General features: G+C 32.6%; 1 protein-coding gene across 5 annotated transcripts in view; it reads left to right on the forward strand.

The window, feature by feature from the left end:
* Positions 1–6,135: 6,135 nt before the first annotated feature.
* LOC143080505 (uncharacterized) overlaps positions 6,136–15,566 on the forward strand; it is a 71,869-nt gene continuing 62,438 nt past the window's right edge. For all 5 annotated transcript variants that reach the window (XM_076256367.1, XM_076256372.1, XM_076256369.1 and 2 more), the window contains exon 1: positions 6,136–6,275. The gene's annotated coding sequence lies outside the window, so the exon portion shown is untranslated. The remainder of the gene's footprint in view (positions 6,276–15,566) is intronic.

Below are 15,566 nucleotides of genomic sequence, written 5' to 3' on the forward strand. Positions count from 1 at the left end.
ATATCCGAATCAAGAATAAGAAGATGAAAAACAAGTATGATTGCCAATTAGACAACTTTTACACAAGAGGCAAAATGACGTCAATGTAAGCTAATTTACTTTAAAAATAATCAATACTCAAACCATATCGTAATCTATTTAAAAGAACCTGACATGAAAAAATGTAAAAATAAAGGAGAGAACTTACTGTCTGATACCGGTATATGTTGCAACAGCAAACGAAAGACAAACAAGGCAAGCATCAACCATCGACAACATCTGAATTACACGATCCTGACTATAGCTATAGGGACAGGCACCTAACGAAATGTGCGGTATACTTTATGCCCAACACAGTGCTTTTTGCATATGTGTAACGAGCGGATGAATTCTTCTAGTAAAGAACAATTTTAATTTAAGTTGTATGACCTCCAGCATGACTTTCGTCAGTCTAGATCGTGTGAATCTCAACAAATTTTATTCATTCAAGAGCGCGCATTAATTAATAACAGCAACACACAACCAGATTTCATTATAAAGGACTTTTGGTCATCTGATTTGGCTCAAGTCACCTTAATTGTACCTAAAGGCATAGTTATGGGACCAGTATTATGCTTGGTTAACATTAATTACCTACCAGAATACTTATCATTTAATATAAGCTCAGACTGTTTGCCGATGACAGTATCATCTACAAAACCATCAAATCTCAAAGTGAATATGATGCACTACTGTAACAGCTAAATTTAGATGCAGCTGCTAGGTGCGAGCAATACTGTTTGGTGAATTTCTATCCAGACAAATGCATAGTCCTTATAGTCTCACAAAAGAAAGAAAATACAGTTTAGACTATTCTCCCCAGTTGCAAATTAAACTTTAACTGGTCACTTCAGATAAACAACAGTTGGCTTACATGTGCAAACTTAAAATGGTCAAAACATAGACAACATCATTGATAATGGCAACAAATCTCTGGCCTTCCTAAAAAGAAACTTGAAAACATAATATCAAAACACCAAAAACTGGGGCACACACAAAATGTTCAGTATCGGACCTTCACAAAAATTTGAACAAACTTCTAAAATAAAGATTGCCCAAAGACAAACTGCCAGGTATGTCTGTAACAGGTACCATAACTCTCAGTAAACTGACAAACACTATGCAAGAAAGAAGACACTAGATCATAATAATGTTCTAAAAAATGGTATATCAAATCGTAGCAATCCCATCGGCTATTCACATACCATCAGACAATGAAGTTTCCCCCCATAGGGTCAATGTTAAACTTTTCTTCAGTTTCCATGGCAATGGCAGCCATTTTGCAATAGCTAAGTACTGTTGGTACTTCAGGTCGACACGTACTGCCTACACTTTTTGCATAAAGTTTCATTAGGTTGGCTCTTATAACGAAAAATTTTGAATTTTAATTTTTTTACATTTTTTTTAGTTTCCATGGTTACCGTGGCCATCTTGCACATTCCAGAGTCAGGTGTGCAACGTCACATAGTGGTCAACATTATAGCATAGTTCCATTAAGATTGCTCCATGTAACTCTGAGGAAACTCTGAGAAAATAAAAATAAGGGGAAAAAAGGAACAATAATTAACAGATAACAGTATGTTGTCACCTGAACTCCGTTGAGAGAGCCGTGCCATAACAAGGCATGCAGCTCTATGATACATATATGATCATATATGTATACGTGTATCTTGCTAAATACCAAAACATATATATGAATCACTATAAATACAGGAATAATTTTTAAAATTTGCAGTTTTAAATTTATAGAATGATTAATAGAGTAAAAATTCAGTCAAATCTTGTAATTATTAAAATGTAAATACAAAATTATTAGTGCGGCATAACTACGAATCCGGGTCCGTTCGCGCCCATTCACGTTCGCACCCACTCATGTTCGCCCCCTTTCACTTTCGCACCCTACATGTTCGCACCCAAAGTCCGTTCGCACCCTACATGTTCGCGCCCAATTTTATTGGTTTTGTTTGTAATCAAGTTTTGGCAAGTAATATTCTTATAAGTATAATTGTTTTCATTGTCTCAAAATAAAGTGAGACAGCATTTTTTTTTGTGTTGAATAAATCTTAATCATGTTTTGGATAGTGTATTGTTAAAAAAAATAATATTCCTTTCTAAATAAAGTGGGATTCTGTCAACGTTTTAATTTGTGTTGAATAACTCTTAATCATGTTTTGGTTAGTGTATTGCTATAACTTTGTTTCATAGATTTGTTTCAAAATGAAGTGAGATTCTGTAGTCTCAGCTCAAAATGAAAGTATGAAAAATTGTAAGCTTATTTAATCTGTTTAAAAAGGATCTAATTTTCAGCCCGTAACAGAGTAGTGATCGAATTCGCGTTTCTTTACCGTCAGAATAAGTGACGTTATCGACAAACTTATTTCAGAAGTGACATAATTTAATTTTCTTCATCGACAAAATATTTCATGTCCAACGTGTAAGTTTTCATTGTTTAAGTCGAAGTTTTTTTAACACAGTAAAACATTTTTTATAATCAACCTCTGTCATTGGCATTTTGGCAAATTCAAATTTCTATCATTTTTTACGAGGAAATCATTATTCAATCGGAAAGTAAGGGAGCTACCATTTGATTTTTATGGAGGGGGGGGGGGGGGGGGGCTAGGATGAAATTTGAAAAAAATAGGCAGGACAGGAGTTTTGAGTAAAATAAAAGGCAGGATGAGACACTTTGCAAAAAAAAGGCAGGATGACAATTTAGGTTAAAAAAATCAGGATAAACTAATAAAAAAAAAAGGGAGGACCGAATAGAGTAAAAAATAAAAAGGCAGGACAGAGATTACAGCAAAAAAAAAAATGCAGGACAAAATTTTTCATCCTAGCCCCCCATAAAAATCAAAAAGGTTGCTCCCTAATCATCAACCAGTTGATGTTTTTCTGTATATAAAGAAGACGAAGAAGAAGAAGATAATTAAGTCTTTGTTCATGCACACATATTATGAAATACAAAGGAGTTGAAATGATCAAATACTTTCGAACTGACGGTAACAAAAATACATAATCTAGAATGTGTGTTCTGTCATAAACAATGGCTTCGTCGTGCGAATCGACGAGATCATGTTACATGTAACTGATCTTAGCTGTAGAAACAGTTGGTGCGACCTCGATAAAATCTTTATCAATTTAATATAAGCGATAAATATTCATGACTACAATGATAATGAATTTATTGGAGTCACATCCACTGTTTCTACTGCATGTACTGTAAGCATAAACTCGTCGGTTAGTGCAATGAAGACACTTTTAAAGATTGAGATTGTTGGTTTATTCTTTACACCTTCGAGGTATTAAAATTATTTCAGTGTTTATTTAAAGTTAAATTTATTTTCAAATCTCTTCTGTTTAAAATTGTCGAAACTTCCGTTTAAGATTTCTGTGGTAAACTATCTATTCTATAGTTAAGACCATTTTATAATAAATACCCTTTTGTACAAGAATACTTTCTTTATAGAAGTATAGATCTGCTGGTTATATATAGATTTTTTTTTATAACTTTCATTATTGTGACGACGCGCTATGAAATTCAGATTAATTTATAAATGAAGTTGTATATACATTTTTGGTCATAAACACAAATCTTTTAAACAGTTCGACGAGTGCATCAATGTAACGGTAGTCTGTTTACTGTAAGTTACTAAGCTTGGCCCGATTCATCTGTCATTTACTAGTATGGAAACTAATTCACCACTTTCTGAGACATTCATTTTTATTTCAACATCAGACATGGAGCTACATTTGTAACTAAAGGAAAACTCTCAAATTAAAGAAATTGGACATGATATACTGAAACTTTCTTATAATCAATTAAACGACTGCTTTTCTTACATATGTGATTTTTCATGGTCAAACCTTTTCATTGTTAACGGACATTTTGAGATTTTTTTATTGTAAAAAAGTGGTGTTTTTTTTTTAAAGAAATCATCATTCAAAATTTAGAACTTCATCAACATGTACAGGAAGCTGAATTATTGCACATCTATGTACTACTTAAAATTGTACTTCGATCTGTTGCGTCCTTAAAATGTTCTGACCGTCCTAAGATTTAATGTACGGAAATGTTTCGGTAAATTAAATTCAAATCCGAATTGAATGTTTTTGACACACAAAAAAAGAAACCAGAATCTCTTGATGACCAAACGTATGTACACGTTGGGGCGATTTAGAGCTTTTCAGAAGGAGTGAGATTCCACCCTTGTCGAAAGCCTTGTGGGGACCTCTAGATTTTTAAATTCCTCCGTTTTTCTCATGGATGGAGTGTGGTCTCTCTGTAAAATATCCAATATCTTTTCATTTTCCTATTTACCGAAGGTTCCATGTGAAAATTTCCATTGAATCATATCTGTTGAACTAAATGTACAAAACAGGCTCAAGAAAAGGCGAAATTTCTTTTTCAAACCCGAACTAGAAATTCATTTTTTTTCTAATAGAGCACAAGTTACATTATCGTCGATGAGTTCAGGCATGTGAAAAATATAAAAGTATATACTCATACACAAGAAAGAAACCCTGAACAGGCTTTCACCAATCGTTTTTACCTATTTAATATTAAGTAAATATTAACATGTACATGTATTTGATAAAGTACAGATATAACAAAGAAACTGCCCGGTATCCGACGTAAGAGTACACTTTTTACTGCACGCATAGTCGGGTGCGTTCACTACGAGGACACTTGTACTCAACTACGCGTGAAGTATAGTACAGAATCGTCCCATACAGGACATTTTCTATGTTATCCTAGTATATTATCCGACAGTTAAGAATAGAATCTGGTCAAATTTTGAAATTGAACATGTGGGAATTTTTGATTTTTGCCACGGACCATTTAATTTTCATGGAGGAAGGGGCCTGGTAGTTTTTAGAAAAAAATATTTTGACCCTGATTTTGACTTAAAAAATCTGCTGCCTCAATATTTTGTCATATCCTGTATAAACTGTAATAGAAAACAGAGAAAATGTGTCTATGAGACACATGCAGATGCCCCCGCCAAACAGGAAGTAGACGAACGACAGACCTGAAAAGGGGAGACACGGTACAATTCACCTTGATAAAGCTTCAGACCAAATATCAAATCAATCCGACATACCCAAGCCGACATACATTTGACAAAAATTTTATAGACCGGACGTACAGACGTACAGACAAGGGTAAATCTTAATGCCCCGTCGCCTAAAGGCAGGGGCATAAAAATCTGACCAGCGAAGCGTTTATTAAAATATTCTGAGATATATAACTATATACCCCCCCCCCTTTTTTCCCCTCCTGAAAATCCGATGTTTCGTGCCTTAGCAGATGTGTGTTAGCACTAAGTTGTTCAATTAACACGGTTAAGCAGAAATGTATGTGTGTTTCGACAAAAATTGGTAAATTAACACCAGAGATTCCTTCGTTTGATCGAAGAGTTTTCTTGCTTCAAGCTGAATAATTCACACCGTTCTACATGGAAAAAAAAAGAAGATTAAAAACCAAAGTTCCGGCGGGCTTTTTCACGTAAAGGAAATAATATTATCAAGACGTCCTTCCATAAATTTTTTTTTCTGTTCTGACTTTGAAGTAATGACTACTTTTCGCCCAATCGAAATGGTGCATGTACATATTTTGTTTCATATTATTAGAATTATAATTTTCAATATTATCGGTATTAAACTTGATTATCGACACATGAAAGTTTGTCAGCATTGTCAATCTTTTTAACGTTAAAGTACTGTACCAATAGTTCGGTCGCAACTCAATTAAGTTTGTCGATAACGTAGCTAATTTTGACGGTAAAGAAACATCAATTCGATCACTTCTCTGTTACGGGCTGTATGATGTGCATCAAATTTTAGTTGAATGTTAAGAGTTTATATTCTAAGGCATGTCCTGTATATATATATAGTATTTGAACTTTATCAAAATCTTTTAAGACATGATCCAAATTTTAATGTACATAATCATAGAAGTTATTTTACAGGGATTTAACTATATGTACTCCAAGTATCGGAGAAGGATTAGGGGAAAGAAGAAGAAAACTAATCACAGTAATGAATCCGGGGAGGGTCAAAAGACGGAATTGGACGCGGAAGTGAAAAACGAAGATCCAGACTGTAGGCTGGTCCTCTCCCTTGCAACATACGGGTATCAAAGCCAAACAGATAAAGGACAGAGAACCAGTCTAACCCAGACTGGTATATATTGCGCAGCAACTGTAACACGTAATTTGCGTAAAAGAAGGATTATATCAAAATTTTATATCAATTAGGTAAAAATATGTCTAAATTATAATTTTACAGGTTTTGTGGTCGATATTTATGTGCCGATCGTTGCCTTTAATCTTTCTTCAGATGTATGAGGGCAGTCATCAAAGAGCTTGATTTTGTTAATTTGTCGATCCATTTTATCATGTTCATCTATCACAATGTTTGAGAGTTGTTCTTTCATTTTATGAAAACTATCTCTGTTGCCTTGCCCACTGGCCTTGCTTTGGTTCGTCGTTATTTGTCAACGTCGGTATGGTTTAAAGTTGCTATTAGACTCTATTCTTCTCTTGAGTAGCTTAACCGTGTGCTCTAGTTTGAAGCTTCTTGCCTCTAGCTGTTGGCATCTTGACTCTAATAGTACCCTATCGTTTTGTATCTCGTTGAGTGACTTTTCTTTGATTTTTAATTGTTCTTCTGCTTTTCTTACTTTCAGTTCTCTTGCTCTTAATTCACTCAGTTTAGGTAAGATTGTTTCCTCAGGCTCAGAGCTTTTCTGATTTTGTTTTAATTTCCAAGGTTTTGATATTGGCTTTGGCTTTGTTGTATAACAAACTATTATATACCTAAGTCATGTAAGTTGGAACAGATTAAACAATTGTATGCTCATTGCCCCTTTTGTCTATTTTTTTCCTTTACTAATAGATAATTGGCAGAATTAAAAGTGGGCAAACCAGGAGTAAACCCAAAAAACTATCCTATCACCAAACAATCAGGCAAGGTGGGGCCTTCAGCTTAATTACATTACCCCCTCCTCAAACAAATATTAAATACAAATCATATTGACCATATTTCTTATCAACCTCAGTCTTACTTAAAATTATACAGACTGACAGACTTTTCATTATCATGATTATACACCACAACACACTCTCAATATTACACACATATTTAACCTCAAAAATACAAATTCAAATACAGTGGAGTCCCCAGTGTCCGCGCGGCCCGTGTTATCGCGCATTAGCTGATTTCGTCATAACACAGTAACACATACAAAATCGTTCTTGTTAATGTTTTAGCCTTCCGAAGGGATAAAAAAGAATAAAATTGATAAGTTCAAGAATTAATTAATAACTGAAATCCTGTGATTTACCATATTTGGCCAATTTCCATTAAAAAAAATACATCATCAGATAAAATTGGTTTTATTTAATTCAAATTAATATCAGATTGAAATAATTTTTGCTCTGCATCCTTGGAAGTGTGTTTGGTACAAACTCAGCTATATTTCGTAGTGTAAAATCTTTCCTTTATTCCAAATAAGCTATTTTTGGAAGGCATGCGCAAAATCACCGGACATTGGACGAACTCTCAGAACAAGGGTTTCCCTAATTTTGGACACACATTACACAAAATCTAGAGGATGAAACCATACAAACAGAAGATTTTATGAAATAAAAGTATATTATGAATGTGTTCACACAAAATTATCCAATTATTGGTTTTATCAGTTGAATGAAGTGAAGTCATAAGTCTTATGTGCGCGGATACACCGGACTGCACCGTACAAATATTTTATAAGCACAAACTCATCAACAATAAATGGTTAAGGCTCATGGTATACTAATTACATAGTTGATCATACATAGTCAATATTGCAAATAATAACTATATTAATTATAATGTAATATTATAAACAATGATTATGAATTAGACATAATGACAATTTTATAGAGTTTGTTCTGCTTTAAGCTGGTTCAGACTGTCTGAAATGAAAGAGGAAGTCAACTTTAGGATTTGTGTATGAATTATTATTTAATAAAAAGGTTATATTATTTTCATGTTTTTGAAGTTTTGTATTATCAACGATTAATTATATTTAAAACTTTTTGGTAATTATAAATGTGGCCCTTTTAGTTGAGTATATTTTTCACAATATAAAAGAAAATGTTTTTCATTTTCAATTTGACCAGAATTACATACAGAGCAGTATCTCTCATTTCTGGGAATATTTAGATGTCTCCCTATTTCAATCATTAGAATATGAGTGCTTTTATGGATCGTACATATTACAGCTCTGTCACTTCTGTTTTTAGCTCACCTGGCCCAAAGGGCCAAATGAGCTTTTCATGTCACTTGGCTTCCGTCGTCTGTCGTCGTCTACCGTCGTCGTTAAGTTTTACAAAAATCTTCTCCTCTGAAACTACTGGGCAAAAAATCATACTAGGCCACAATCATCATTGGGGTATCTAGTTTAAAACTAGTGACCCGACCAACCAACCAAGATGGCCGTCATGGCTAAAAATAGAACATAGACGTAAAATGTAGATTTTGGCTTACAACTCTGAAAGCAAAGCATGTAGAACAAATCTGACTTTGGTAAAATTGATAATCAAGTCAAGATCTATCTGCCCTGAAATTTTCAGATGAATCGGACAACAGGTTGTTGGGTTGCCGCCCCTGAATTGGTAATTTTAAGGAAAACTTGATGTTTTTTGTTATTATCTTGAATATTATTATAGATAGAGATAAAATGTAAACAGCAATAATGTTAAGCTAAGTAAGATCTACAAACAAGTCAGCATGACAAAATGGTCAGTTGACCCCTTAAGGAGTTATTGCCCTTTATATTCATTTTTTACAAATTTTTCGTAAATTTTTGTAATCTTTTACAAAAATCTTGTCCTCTGAAACCAAACTTGTTCACAATCATTATTGGAGTATTTAGTTTAAAAAATGTGTGCGTTGACCCAGCTAACCAACCAAGATGGCCACCATGGCTAAAAATAGAACATAGGGGTAAAATGTAGATTTTGGCTTACAACTCTGAAACCAAAGCATTTAGAACAAATCTTTTTGGGGTTAAATTGTTTATCAAGTCAATATCTATCTGCCCTAACATTTTCAGATAAATTGGACAACTGGTTGTTGGGTTGCTGCCCTCCAATTGGTAATTTTTAAGAAAATTTTTGACGCATTTTGTTATTATCTTGAATACTATTATACAAGCAGAAACCCAGTTGAAATAGAACAAAAGAAACGAAGCTCTTTGTTAGAGAAGGCGATAAATGCTTAATTACTATAATGTTTACAATAGTGACAAAAACTTGAAAAGTTAATAGAAACAAATAAAATGACAATTTTCTTCTCAATTACAAAGTGTTTTACATTATTTTAAAAACACCATTTGCATACGTTTTCAATTTATCTAGTACATAGTTAAGCAGAACAATTAGATATCAAGTCGACGACATGGGTATTTTTCAAGTTGGATGTAGAAAATGCATAACCTCCGATTTAAAAAAAAAATTACCACGGACAGAAAAACATATCAAACTATTAGGTTAGTAATATTCCTGTCTGCCCTTCCATTATGTGACTCAAGAAAAAATTCCAAAATTGAGTGCACCTTTTTATGTTAGGGCGTGTTTGAGTTGAATATTTTGTCTTGATATCGTACAAAGCAAAAATATTTCATATATATCATCTCGCTTCAGATTCTATCATTTTTATATATCAAAGCTACAGGTTGACTTTATAACATAAAAAAATCACAGTACTAAAAGATGAAATATATGGGTCAAGTGAAATACCTATCTAATGAATCACAAAAAATAGAATAGGTGTGTTCGAATAGCTATTTTTTTACTTCAAGTACTTGACTGTCTTTCAAGTTGGATGATGAAAATGCATATCTTCGAAAGATTTTAACTTTTTGTGTGTGACAATTAGGGTTTATAGTCTTCAACCACTAAAAAAATCTAGTCTGCCCTTCCTCAAAATATTTAATTAGAATTTTTTTAAATGTTTATGGATTTTCGAAAATTCCACCTGACAATGGATCAGACAATAGTTTTAAGTTTAATCAATGCAGACACGATCATTAACTGATGCTCATTAGCTATTTGATACATTTGCCTTTTAAAATACACCTGACATATAAGGATCATAATATTAATGGTCTAATGTGGATTTATCAGTTTCCAAGAGCAAAATTGTGGCAGTGCATCATCCCTACAATGGCTTCCATTTCTATGATTGTGAAAATGAACTGGCGTAATGGGGAGATAATTTTGACAAAGTAGAATCCTGACTGTATATAGATAGAGATAAACTGTAAAAAGCAATTATGTTCAGGAAAGTAAGATCTACAAATAAGTCAACATGACCAACATGACTCCCTTAAGGAGTTATTGCCTTTTAAAGTAAATTTTTAACAATTTTCATTAATTTGGTAAATTTTGGTAAGTTTTTATACGACCGCAAAAATTTTAATTTTTCGTCGTATATTGCTATCACGTTGGCGTCGTTGTCTGCGTCCTCGTCGTCGTCCAAATACTTTTAGTTTTCGCACTCTAACTTAAGTAAAGGTGAATAGAAATGGATGAAATTTTGACACAAGGTTTATGACCACAAAAGGAAGGTTGGGATTGATTTCGGGAGTTTTGGTCCCATCATTTTAGGAATTAGGGGCCAAAAAGGGCCAAAATAAGCATTTTCTTGGTTTTCGCACTATATAACTTTAGTTTAAGTGAATAGAAATCTATTAAATTTTGACACAAGGTTTATGACCACAAAAAGAAGGTTGGGATTGATTTTGGGAGTTTTGGTTCCAACAGTTTAGGAATTAGGGGCCAAAAAAAGGGCCCAAATGAGCATTATTCTTGGTTTTCGCACTATAACTTTAGTATAAGTAAATAGAAATCAGTGAAAAATAAACACAAGGTTTATGACCACAAAAGGAAGGTTGGGATTGATTTTGGGAGTTGAGGTCCCAACAGTTTAGGAATGAGGGGCCAAAAAGGGGCCCAAATAAGCATTATTCTTGGTTTTCGCACCATAACTTAAGTATAAGTAAATAGAAATCTATGAAATTTAAACACAAGGTTTATGACCATAAAAGGAAGGTTGGGTTTGATTTTGGGAGTTTTGGTCCCAACAGTTTAGGAATAAGGGGCCCAAAGGGTCCAAAATTGAACTTTGTTTGATTTCATCAAAAATTGAATAATTGGGGTTCTTTGAAGTTTGATATATGCCAAATCTAACTGTGTATGTAGATTCTTAATTTTTGGTCCCGTTTTCAAATTGATCTACATTAAAGTCCAAAGGGTCCAAAATTAAACTAAATTTGATTTTAACAAAATTTGAATTCTTTGGCTTTTTTGATATGCTGAATCTAAACATGTACTTAGATTTTTGTTTATTGTCCCAGTTTTCAAGTTGGTTCAAATCAGGATCCAAAATTATTATATAAAGTATTGTGCAATAGCAAGAAATTTTCAATTGCACAGTATTCAGCAATAGCAAGAAATCTTCAATTGCACAGTATTGTGCAATAGCAAGAAGTTTTCAATTGCTCAGTATTGCGCAATAGCAAGAAATCTCCAATTGCACAGTATTGCACAATAGCAAATATTTTCAATTGCACAGTATTGCACAATAACCAGAAATATCTAATTGCACAATATTGTGCAATAGCAAGAAATTTTCAATTGATTGGAGTTATCTTTCTTTGTCCAGAATAGTAGTTGAGTCAACTTAAATAATTGTTTTATACAATACAATGTATATTCACTTTTACTACCAACTGATAAATTAAAACAATCTTTACCATTCAGTGATAACAAGCACCTTTTGTTACATTTTAATATTTTATGATGTATTTAAATGAGTATTTATTGTTGTAAACTCCATTAGAAATTTGAATTGAGATCAGTTTTGGAAAAAGGGAAAGGGGGATATGAAAAAAAAAGGGGGGGGGGGGTAAATTTTTCTCATTTTAGATTTCATAAATAAAAAGAAAATTTCTTCAAACATTTTTTTGAGAGGATTAATATTCAACAGCATAGTGAATTGCTCAAAGGCAAACAAAATTTTTTAAGTTCATTAGACCGCATTCATTCTGTGTCAGAAACCTATGCTGTGTCAACTATTTAATCACAATCCAAATTAAGAGCTGTATCCAGCTTGAATGTTGTGTCCATACTTGCCCCAACCGTTCAGGGTTCAACCTCTGCGGTCGTATAAAGCTGCGCCCTGCGGAGCATCTGGTTACATAATATTTTCCTATGTAACTAAAGGGCCAATATTCATCATTTGTTCATTACAGATAGCAAAAATTGTAAGTAGCAAGAATGTTCAGTAAAGTAAGATCTACAAACACATCACCATCACCAAAAAACAATTTTGTAATGAATCCATCTGACATGATCTGTGTCCTTTGTTAAAAAAACACATAGACCAAGGTGAACGACACAGGCTCTTAAGAGCCTCTAGTTCAATATATCAATATAGGGTGGTCTTCTGCCCATTATGTAGACACTCTTGAAAAAGTCTAACTTTTTATACGACTGCAAAAATTTAAATTTTTTGGTCGTATATTGCTATCACGTTGGCGTCGTCGTCTGCGTCGTCGTCGTCCGAATACTTTTAGTTTTCGCACTCTAACTTTAGTAAAAGTGAATAGAAATCAATGAAATTTTAACACAAGGTTTATGACCACAAAAGGAAGGTTGGGGATTGATTTTCGGAGTTTTGGCTTCAACAGTTTAGGAATTAGGGGCCAAAAAAGGGCCCAAATAAGCATTATTCTTGGTTTTCGCACAATAACTTTAGTTTAAGTGAATAGAAATCAATGAAATTTAAACACAAGGTTTATGACCACAAAAGGAAGGTTGGGATTGATTTTGGGAGTTTTGGTTCCAACAGTTTAGGAAATAAGGGCCAAAAAAGGGCCCAAATAAGCATTATTCTTGGTTTTTGCACAATAACTTTAGTATAAGTACATTTTGTGTAAATAGAAATCAATGAAATTTTAACAAAAGGTTTATGACCACAAGAGGAAGGTTAGGATTGATTTATGGAGTTGAGGTCATAACAGTTTATGAATTAGGGGCCAAAAAGGGGCCCAAATAAGCATTATTTTTGGTTTTTGCACCATAACTTTAGTATAAGTAAATAGAAATCTATGAAATTTAAACACAAGGGTTTATGACCATTAAAGGAAGGTTGGGTTTGATTTTGGGAGTTTTGGTCCTAACAGTTTAGGAATGAGGGGCCCAAAGGGTCCAAAATTGAACTTTGTGTGATTTCATCAAAAATTGAATAATTGGGGTTCTTTGATATGCCGAATCTAACTATGTATGTAGATTCTTAATTTTTGGTCCCATGTTCAAATTGGTCTACATTAAGGTCCAAAGGGTCCAAAATTAAACTTAGTTTGATTTTAACAAAAATTGAATCCTTGGGGTTCTTTGATATGCTGAATTTAAAAATGTACTTAGATTTTTAATTATTGGCCTAGTTTTCAACTTGGTCCAAATGGGGGTCCAAAATTAATCTTTGTTTGATTTCATCAAAAATTGAATAAATGGGTTCTTTGATATGCAAAATCTAACTGTGTATGTAGATTCTTAATTTTTGGTCCAGTTTTCAAATTGGTCTACATTAAGGTCCAAAGGGTCCAAAATTAAACTAAGTTTGATTTTAACAAAAATTAAATTCTTGGGCTTATTTGATATGCTTTATCTAAATATGTACTTTGATTTTTGATTATGGGCCCAGTTTTCAAGTTGGTCCAAATCAGGATTCCATATCAAGTATTGTGCAATAGCAAGAAATTTTCAATTGCACAGTATTACACAATAGCAAGAAATATCTAATTGCACAATATTGTGCAATAGCAATTAATTTTCAATTGGAGTTATCTTTCTTTGTATAGAATAGTAGTTGATAATATATGTTGGAAATTTGCCAGACATGACTATGATGTCATTTTCTATTTTTATTTGCCAATAACTTTATGTAAATAACTTCATTGGAAATTCGCCAATATAAAATGTTGCTGATGAAGCTTTTTTTCCTTATCTTATCTAAAATGTTTTTAGATAATGTATGTTGGACATTTGCCAGACATGACTATGATGTCATTTTCTATTTTTATTTGCCAATAACTTGATGTAAATAACTTCATTGGAAATTTGCCAATATAAAATGTTGCTGATGAAGTTTTTTTTATTGTTTTATACAATAAACAATGTATATTCACTTTTACTACCAACCAATCTTTACCATTCAGTGATAACAGGCACTTTATTTTACATTTTAATATTTTATGATGTATTTAAAAGAGTAGTTATTGTTGCAAACTCCATTAGAAATTTGAATCGATATCAGTTTTGGAAAAAGGGAAACGGGGATGTGAAAAAAGGGGGGGGGGGGTTTAAATTTTTCTCATTTCAGATTTCATAAATAAAAAGAAAATTTTTTCAAACATTTTTTTGAGAGGATTAATTTTCAACAGCATAGTGAATTGCTCAAAGGCAAAAAAAACCTTTTAAGTTCATTAGACCACATTCGTTCTGTGTCAGAAACCTACATGTATGCTGTGTCATGATCAACTATTTAATTTTAGATTAAAAAAGTTTGAAGAAGAAATCTTTAATTGATTTGTAAAATCTTGACATTTGTTTTGTGTAAAAAAAAACCATGTAATGTCAAAAATTTGATCACAATCCAAATTCAGAGCTGTATCACGCTTGAATGTTTTGTCCATACTTGCCCCAACTGTTCAGGGTTCGACCTCTGCGGTCGTACAAAGCTGCGCCCTGTGGAGCACCTGGTTTTATTCTAATATATTTTCATTTTGAACTTGCAAACATTGGTCATTAATTCTTTGTTTAATGGAATTTAAATTACCTATAACATAATTAAAGTTATTGATGATATACATGATATAAGACATTTCAAGTCCATTCAAAAGACTCTTGACCTTTATGACCCAAGGATTTAAACCTACAGATTTAGTGAATATATCATATGCCAAAGAATCTTCCGAAGAAACTACATGGTTCAGGTATTTGAATATTGAATATATAATATTTTATTTTTCAAGGGAATTCTATTATTTTCTATGATTTAACTTTATCTTATACCAAATATAAATATAAAATAAAAATATGGGGTCACCGTTCATTTAAGCTCACAATCTGCCTCCGAAAAAAGCATACATTTTTGTTAATGTCCTTTTTTTCTGTTGAACTAATACATGTAATAGGAGAAATATTGGTAATATCGAAATAAAAAAAGAACTAAATTACAGAAATCGCTTAAATTTTACATTTATTAAGTTTATGTACAGCTTGTTTGAGAACAATAATAAAAAATATATGTCACCGATGAGTTAAAAAGATATTTAAATTTAAACGTCCAAAAATGACATTTTTGCACCAAAGGGAGATAATTTGAAGCTTTTTCAATTATATAAACATTTTCAAAGTCATCTGTGGCCAAACTAAATCGATTTGTCTAGTGGATTTTTATACGACTGCAAAAATTTTAATTTTTTGGTCGTATAT

Source organism: Mytilus galloprovincialis, chromosome 6 (assembly GCF_965363235.1).
Source record: "Mytilus galloprovincialis chromosome 6, xbMytGall1.hap1.1, whole genome shotgun sequence".
NCBI classification, from domain to species: Eukaryota; Metazoa; Mollusca; class Bivalvia; order Mytilida; family Mytilidae; genus Mytilus; species Mytilus galloprovincialis.